Consider the following 6,249-nt stretch of genomic DNA (forward strand, 5'->3'; position numbering starts at 1 on the left):
TTTGTAGAGTGTGTGAGGCTGCCAGGTTACTGTGTCCCTTCATTCACTCCATCAACTGTCCCTGAACGCAATTCTGTTGCTGTCTCCTCCAGTGTGTGGGACCCCGGCTTTGCTCTCTTCTTCCCCGACCTCTCCTGCAGTGTGTGGGACCCCGGCTTTGCTCTCTTCCCCCCACCACCTCTCCTCCATTGTGTAAGTCTTTATTTCCCCCTTGCCATTTCCAGCTTAATAGCTCTGCTGCAGAGCAGTGTTTTCATCCACAGCACCACTTTTAATCAAGATTGACTCCGGGAAATGCCACCATTTTTATGGTAATAAAGGACCACATTATGCACCTGGACCAGTACACATCGTCCCCTGTGCATACCTTTATGTGATAGAATTCTGAAACAGATTGTATGCTAAAATTACTTTTTCTTAACTGTAGTTTCTTTGTAGTCCATGAATGGTTTTCATTTGGATTGTAGCAAAGACAATTGTTCTAGGGTGAACATTTTTCCGCTTGAGTAAATACATTTTCCTTGTCCCTGTGCCCCCAAACCCTGGTTGCCACCATCTTCCTCTCGGGCTGTGACAAACACAATGTTTGGTGGGAAACAACTTGTGCTCCGTCTCTAAACTGTCCGACTTCACATTTGTTTTGGTCTGTGAGCTGTTCCTTGGCTAATCTTCCAAGCTGAATTGATTCTTACTTCAAACGTGTTTATCCCAAAACAGAGCTGTTGACAAGTACAAATACAGATGGTGGACATGTGGTCTGATTTTCGTGTTCTCCCCTCAGCATTCAGAGACGGCTCACATCTTGAGCTTCTTGTTCGAGGCAGTATGTAATGCATGCTAGGAGTTCCTAATTATGTGACAGATAGTGACAGACACAAAAGGGATTTCCTTACGGTCTGGAAACAGCAGCTTCAATGTGTGTGTGAGGCTTATCACCCTGCAGGGTATAATCTACTTCATTAGAAACAAGCTCCTGGGAACAGAGTCTTTGATAATCACAGTGGCTCTTGGGTGACAGCATCCAGGCCAAGGGTCCAGTCTGCAGAATTCCTTCACTGCAGAGTGACATGCCCATCTCTGTACTGACTTTTGTTTTGAGAGAAAATGGTACTCCAGAGTGTTGGCTTGCCCTTGTAGAACAATCTCAGCATGGTGTGGCCTTGAGGTTCTCATAGCCAGTCTACAATAGTTATTAGGGTTGGTTTGTCCTCCTCGAAAACAAGTCATTGTGAAAAGAAGGGGAAATGTATTTCCTTCCCCTGGTCCTCAAGAGGGCCCTGCTCAGCATAATTCATAAATGGATTTGATCATCTCAACTATGTTCATACCTTACAATTTCATATAAATGTGGGACAGGAGAACTTTGAGATCTGATTATTTTCTTCTGTCTGTTGTTTCTTCATGAACGTATTGGTTTTACTTCCTGCTTTTACATATTCTTATCTATCTAGCAAAAGCTAGACTTTCTGATTTAACTAAATTGTCATGCTGTTTTGTTTTTTCCAGTATGAATACTATCATCTGCAGTATTGAAGGATTTTATTTTCTTGGCAGTAGTTTAAGGGCTATACAGCAGACAGAAGTATAAACATATGCTAGAACTTTATAAAAGTCGTACAACGTTTGAACAATGGAGATAGAGTAGTTTACAAAAATGGTCAAGTCCATGTGGACTCCTTTATTGCAAACTCTGCTAATGGAACAGATGCTGGCATGTTTGGCAAAATACAATTGGGTAAAGGAGAAATCAGTTTTTGAAAGCTTACGTAAAATAGTATCAGAGAAACAAGTTTATTATCACAAACTGCTTACCTTAGTCCAAATCATCATTCAGTGTTTATATCAGAAGCCCCAATTGAAATTACAACAACAAAAAAGCTAAGAATTTGCTGTGTGTAACTGTTGAGTAAGTGACAGGACAGGACAGCTTCCCCTTCCGACTGGTGTATCTGAGACTCTCCAAATCCTAAAGGGTTTGAACAAGCTGTACTCAGGAGCCATTGGGAAAAGACTCCGCTCCTTGTGGTCACGGGGGAGAGTATAAAGAATTCATTCCCTAGCTCTTGTGTTTTTGCTTAGACTTAGAGGTTCCAGGAGCGTGCTTCACCAGCTGGGTTTTATAGCGGTGCTGGGATTCAATCTGGCTCTTCATTCCAGTATAGCAAGTGCTGTTATCCACTCAGTCATCGGCCCAGCCCTTGGCTAAATTATTTAACATGTGATTGACATCATGCTTGGTCCTGCACTGGGACTAAGTAATTGTAAGATGGTTCCTACTCACTAGGGGCTTAGAGATAGGTTTCCAGAAAATACAGCAGGCCTAGAGCTGATCAGCCAAGTGCCTACAGCAGGATCAAGTGCATACACGGCGATATGACATAGTGATCACTGAGCGCTTTTTAAACATGTGCTGCAGTAACAGTGTGTGGTCACGTTTTGTAGTTTCTACTGCTGCATTGGTCTCCATTGCCAGCCCTGGAGAGACAGGGCTGCTGTTCATCTTTATACCCCTAGCATGTGACCAGCACTTGTTGGCGGTTAGTAAAGGCTGGCTGGAGAGAGAATGCCCAGACTATATTTCACCATTTATAACACTGACTGTCACCAATGCCCCCTTTCAGGTACTGTATTGATTGTGTTTTTCTCCTAGCTTTCTAACTGCCGGTCATTTTGGACTCCTCTTTAGCCTCCTTAACAATCTGTTTTCATAGTTTATGTATTCTTCCATTTTCTTCTGTTTCCTCTATTAGCAGCTCAGTTGAGGGGTACTAGAGCATCATTTTATGTCTGGGTGATTGCAGCAAACTACCAACCCTCCTTCCAGGTCCCTCTGCTGGTCTGCTCACCCCTCCTCATGTAGCCAAGCTTCTCTTGGCCAACTTCTCTTGCTTTTGAGTTGTTCTGGCATCTTAGACCTTGGTAATGTGGTTTTTTTTTTTTAAATCATTCTTCTGACAACAGCTTCTAAGCACTGCTATAGTGCCTAGCCTAGTCCTTACAGCATCGCTGTGAGAAAGCAAATTCTTGTCCTATTTTACAGATGGGAAAACTGGGACTCTTCAGCATGAACTTGCCCAAGTCATGCAGTCATGTAGTTAACATTTGCTGCTTAACGAGAGAGAAAGAGAGAGAGAGAGAGAGAGAGAGAGAGATAGTAAGGAAGAGATTTCACTATGTTGCCCATAATCAACTTGGGCTCACTCAAGTAACCTGGTCTGCCCTCAGACTGTCCAGCATCCTGCCCCAGCCTCCTCAGAGAGTGCTCTGATGATAAGTACGTGCCCATACTTGGCCAGTTTCCTACCTCACTGCGAGCAGATTGTCCTCTAGGAAAGTTGTGTTGATGGGTTCTTTTATCAACAGTGTATGTCCATGGTGCTTTACAGAACGTAAGCATTCCCATGTGATGGTTGGCAGGGAGTATTGCTTAGTGGTAGAGTGTCTGTCTAGTACACACCAGGCCTGGGGTTAGGTCCTCAGCATACCGGGGGAAAGGAAGAAAGGAAGGGAAAGAGGGAGGGAAAGAAAAGCGTCTATGTCAGTGTAAAAACTGTTTATCTGCATTGTTAGCAAGGAGAGTGAAAGGATATGTGAAGAAACTAGCACCAAATTCTTCAGGGTTTTTTTAATTGATATTTATCGAGCTCTACATTTTTCTCCGCTCCCCTCCCTACCTCTCCCCCTTAACCCTCCCCCCAAGATCCTCATGGTCCCAATTTACTCAGGAGATCTTGTCTTTTTCTACTTCCCATGTAGATTAGATCCATGTATGTCTCTCTTAAGGTCCTCATTGTTGTCTAAGTTATGTGAGATTGTGGTTTGTAGGCTGGTTTTCTTTGCTTTATGTTTAAAAACCACCTATGAGTGAGTCCATATGATAATTGTCTTTCTGTGTCTGGGTTACCTCACTCAAAATAATGTTAGCTCCATCTATTTTCCTGAAAAAGTCAAGATGTTATTTTTTTCTGCTGTGTAGTACTCCATTGTGTAAATGTACCACGTTTTCCTTATCCATTCTTTGGTCAAGGGACATTTAGGTTGCTTCCAGGTTCTGACTATGACAAACAATGCTGCTATGAACATAGTTGAGCACATGTCCTGTGGTCTTCTGGTTTTTGATGTTAGAAAGTGTAAGAAATTTGCCTAGGAAACAGGCAAAGATAAAGCTAAACTTAAAGGAAATGCAGAAATTTCTTTCTTAGTGACAATCTGAGCACTTAAGAAATCTGTAGGAAATTTATTTACTTCCATTTTAATCTATGAAAACATTAAAATGTTTGTTATAATAAAGGTGCCAGAGTCAGCAATATCCATGTAAAAATACTGGTCAGTTTTGTTGGAAGTTCATGACCACAGAATGAAGAGAAAAAATGTCCTGATGGGTCCCTGCAGGTGAACTTTCCTTAGAGTGTGAAGAACAGGTCCAGAGCCAGCCTGGAACCCTGAGCTCAACAGCATCATGCTGTCTGAGGATACTCTCAGATCAGGAGTGATGCAGAAGGTGTCAGTGGTGGCGATTATGGACCAAACCTGAATCCACGTAAAGCTGTCTTAAGAGCAGCTTATTCTATTCTATTCTATTCTATTCTATTCTATTTATTTATTTATTTATTTTGGTCTAAATAAAGCATTAAGCACTCTGATTGGAAGAAATCTAAGAGATTATTTAATTCATACATTTTATTTTTTATACCCAAGGCAACCCAGATATAATTTTCCAAAGAACACAAAATGTCTGATTTATAGCCACAGACGTCACCACAAGACTTTCCTGTGTGTGGCATTAATATAACTATACTAGTCGGGGCTGAGGAATGACAGTGTAATGGATTTTGTCCCACTAATATGTCAGGTCAAGCCAAACTGCTAATGTGAAATGACCTCCGATAGATTTATGAAAGAAAAGCAATGCTTTCTTACTTTGGAGGAACACACAGCTGGGTGTCCGTAGGGGACAGACCGGAGCCCGCTCTGTGCTTTCTCTTGCTTCAGACTTAGCTCTTGCTCCCTTGCTGTCTCTCACTGTCACACTCTACCAGCTCCTGTGGGTGCCGCTGTGAACACAGGTATCCTGTCTCTCTCCTTAGATGTGTGTTCAGCCCTTCCTGTGTGTTATTCCCTACAACACTTGCTAACTTTGTATTGTTTTCCACCTCATTGACATGTCACAAGTATCTTGGTGTATGAATGTAGAATTATCTTTATTATCATTCTATAGGAAGCAATGCTACTCAGAAGCCAAGTCTCCCTGAGGAACCCCCATCTGTCATAGTTTAAAAGCCCTATGAACTTTGGGCAAGATGTGAGAGGACTAGGAATCAATATCTCACCTATAAAATGGAATAACAGCCTCGGTTTTTGCTTTGGTGTAGCTGGAGGTTTGTTTCCCGCCTACCAGTTCCCAAATAACCACTCTGAGGCTTAATAGTAGTTGTAAACTTTTAGGCCTTTTAGCTCAGGTTTATTATCAACTAGATCTTACAACTTATATTAACCCAATTAGTTTATATTTTACCATGCGGCTCATGGCTTGTTACCTCACATCTTGCTTCTCTGGTAGCTAGCTGTTGGCATCTCCCTGACTCTGCCTTTTTTCTCCCTGTATCTCTGCTTGGATTTCCTGCCTGACTCTCTTCTGCCTGGCTATTGGCCAAATGAGCTTCTTTATTAACCAGTGGTCATAAAACATATTCAGAGCATATAGAGACATCCTACATCATTTCCCTTTTTCTGTCTAATCAACAAGGAAGGATTTTAACTTTAACATTGTAAAATTACGTATAGCAAAATGGTTATCAAGCAAGAATTGCAGTATAATATTTAGTCTATTTGCAGTTGATGAAGTTAAAGAAAATACTCTATCATCTATCTTATCTTTGTGAGTCTAAAGTTTTATATCTAATTTATTTTTTATCATAACTAGGGAAAACTGTAATTATAACTATCTAGTCTTCAACTCCATCAGATACCCCAGAAGAAAATGCATTGCAAGCGACTTCCAGAATTCTAAAAATGACAGAGACATCTTGCTACCTGGACAGTCACCCAGAATTCTATAATGTTGGGGCATCCATCTTGAGCCTACAGGCCCATAGTATCCGGCAGACTTTTCAGTGAAGCAGGACATTTGAAGGACTGTCTTGCCTATATTGGCAATTTGTCAGTCATTTTTCTCTGTGTCCTGCATAATGTCTGGCAATTTCTTCTGTGAAGCAGGAACCCTGAAGGACCATCCTGCCTTGTTTTGAC

This window comes from Myodes glareolus, chromosome 22, assembly GCF_982192425.1.
Source record: "Myodes glareolus chromosome 22, mMyoGla1.1, whole genome shotgun sequence".
In the NCBI taxonomy this organism is placed as follows: Eukaryota; Metazoa; Chordata; class Mammalia; order Rodentia; family Cricetidae; genus Myodes; species Myodes glareolus.